The sequence below is a fragment of the Cupressus sempervirens genome, chromosome 3 (genome assembly GCF_028749045.1).
Source record: "Cupressus sempervirens isolate cs-2001-9-10 chromosome 3, ASM2874904v1, whole genome shotgun sequence".
NCBI lineage: Eukaryota > Viridiplantae > Streptophyta > Pinopsida > Cupressales > Cupressaceae > Cupressus > Cupressus sempervirens.
Window position 1 is genome coordinate 190,430,403 of NC_143120.1, and position 3,008 is coordinate 190,433,410.

Genomic DNA, 3,008 nt, shown 5'->3' on the forward strand with positions numbered 1-3,008 from the left:
AAAAAAATATTAAGTGTACCAAGTGGGAAAAGAAATGATGGGCACTGGCAGTGGCAAATTCTAAAAGGTGTGGTTTTGGACTTAATTAGTGTCTTTAGCGTGCTGCGGGCCGTGTATGTTTTAAAATATAATTTTAAAAACTGGCGCAAGTGACTACTGTGAGAAATGGTGCCAAATCCAACCATTTGCGCTGCCTTGTGCTGACCCAAGATACGGCCATGCAGCACAATAAAATGGCCTACCATCATGTGCACTCATCGGCTAGGCTGCCCTTTCCATAATCCAAAACCCACATTGAGATCAGCATCATTAATACCACGTGATAATATCTTCGATCGAAACATTTCAGGCAATGTTTATTTAAAGAACAATTGTTCATCTCAATCCAGCTATGGAATCAATCCTTTGTTGATCACGTTACCTCTAATAAGGTCCCCTTTTGGATAATCGCTACTTATTTAATTCACCTGCTACTTTTTTCCTTTCTTTAAATGGAGGTCATTCTATGTACTACTCCAAACATATTTGCAAACAATGGATTGTAAACTGTTCGTATTTGTAGTGGTGGCGTTGTTATGCGGGGGAGCAGAGGGCATACAACCATTCTCCTATGTGAACGAAGGAGATCTGGGAGAATACACAGTGGAGTACGGAGCTACCTACAGAGCCATTGCGGAATTGGCATCCCCGGACGCCATTTTCCAGCTAGCATTCTTCAACACCACGCCCAATGCATTCACACTCGCCATTCGCATGGGCTACTGGGGCTACGCTGAAACCATGCGTTTCGTCTGGACCCCAAACAGGCACCATCCTGTCTCTGAAAAAGCCACTCTCAACTTCACCCGCAAAGGAGATCTGATCCTCTTCGACGCCGACGGAACGCTGGTCTGGTCCACCAACACTTCCAACAAGGGCGTCGTGGGGATCGATCTCCGATCCAACGGGAACATGGTGCTCTACGACAAGAAGAACAGAACCGTCTGGCATAGCTTCGACTATCCCACCGACTCTCTCCTGGTCGGCCAGTCATTAGACGCGACCCTAGTTAAAAGACTCGTCAGCCGGGCATCGGAGAAAGACGGGTCGGAGGGGCGTTACAGTCTTCAACTGGAGGCCGGCGGTTTCGCACTGTACGCCAGTTTCCCAAACCCTCTGCCGTACTGGACTCTGAGCTTCTACGACAGTGAAAGAAAGGACTTGTTCGCCATCACTCATACCTGCAGACGCCCCGTCGCGACTCTCACTTTTCTCAGCGACACGGAGGCCGACAATGGCTTCCGCCAGATGATGCAAATGACGCTCTCCAATTCCACCGCTCCGCCCCAGCAGAGATCTCCCGAGCTCTGCAATCTCACCTCCGACCAAGTCTCCACCGCTCTCTACTCTTTCACCACTCCCCGATTTAATTCCACGTTATCGTTCGTGAGGCTGGATTGGGATGGGAATCTGCGAATGTATACCTACTCTCCCGATATGGAGTTGAATACGTGGGATATCACGTACGAGCGGTTCAAGTGCCAGGAGGGAGTGTATGGCTGCGGGCCTCCCAGAAAGTGCGGATCTCTTGGGCTGTGTCATGATGGCAGCTGCGTGGGTTGTCCTCAGCCTGGTGGAGTGAAGGGTTGGACCGCCGACTGCGCTCCTCCGAAGCTTCCAAAGTGCCGCGCTACGGCCAATGCTTCTCTCGACTTTTACAAAGTGGTGGGGGCGGAGCATTTCTCAAATAAATATGTGGCGGGCATAGGGAAGGTTAAAGTGGAGGAGTGCAGGACGAGGTGTTTGGGTGACTGTAAGTGCGCGGCGTTCTTCTATTGGCAAGAGTCGTCAACGTGCTTCATGACACGGAGTGTGGATACTCTGCAGCAGCTCGGAAACAGCACGCACCTCGCGTTTATCAAGTATGCGAAGAACGTTTAGCGCCTGGTGATCAATCCTGTATAATAAATCGGGTTCAGTGGCTTTTAAGTTCACAATTTGAGGGCTGTGTCTATCCGGCTTGAAACAGACGAAATAAATCAAATCTTTTGTAGATCTAAAACAGATCATTGCGGACTATTAAAAATAATTTGATTTGCATTTTCAGAATATAGTTAAGTCTTTTAAATTTGTATATTTTTTATTAGTTTTGCAAAGACTTATGGTATTTTTGTAACTTGTTTATATTAATTATAATAGATAACTTGATTTTATAAATATTTATTACTTTTAGATGGGAACTTAAGGTTAGAATTTTATTATGTATGTAAACAATGTTTAGTGTTGAAGATCAATCTTATATAACAAATAAGAATTGTGCTTTTGAGCTTGCAATGGATCATATAAACGGTCTGTAGATGTAAAAATATATCATTGCAATCTATAAAATAATCTATTTCTATTTTAATTGTGAGTTAAAAATACATGATATTTTTTCAGTTTGCTTATATCAAATGTAAGAGAGAACTTTTTTCACCAGTTTGACTCTAAAACTAATTCTGATAAAACTATTATAACCAGACTAGAAAATTTATCTAAAATATGAAACAAACTCATCTAGATAAACCAAGTAGTCCTCAATTTTCTTTTAAAAATAAAGATTGTAAGGATTTATTAATATTAATATATTAATCATACATTAATTTCTATGTAAATAAATCTAATACACATCACTTATTCTTCCGGCTATCTTAAGTACCAATTCATTAGGAGTATTACAAGCCATATAATAAATTCTACACTTCTTATTAATCTCAATTTCTAATTGATTCTTAAAATCACAATTTATTCTGTAGTTAATTATATTATTACTTATTGTTCTTAGACTATGATGTGACTTTGACTCAACTCTTTAAACATTGACATTTACCATTAGCTAAACTATGACTCAACTTTTAAATTAATCATTATGTGTTGACTCAGGCTCTAAAAATATCCAAAATATATCTCTAGGTTGTATACTTTAGTATCCAATCAACTTAACTTTATGTAAGTTAGCATTAATTATCTATCACTATCTAGAACACTCA

At 41.2% G+C, this 3,008-nt stretch overlaps 1 pseudogene across 1 annotated transcript; it reads left to right on the forward strand.

Moving 5' to 3' along the window:
- Positions 1-226: 226 nt before the first annotated feature.
- Positions 227-2,088, forward strand: LOC149565459 (EP1-like glycoprotein 2 pseudogene; annotated as a pseudogene). Its single transcript, XR_016362046.1, has one exon. The product of XR_016362046.1 is annotated as an EP1-like glycoprotein 2 pseudogene (transcript).
- Positions 2,089-3,008: the final 920 nt, after the last annotated feature.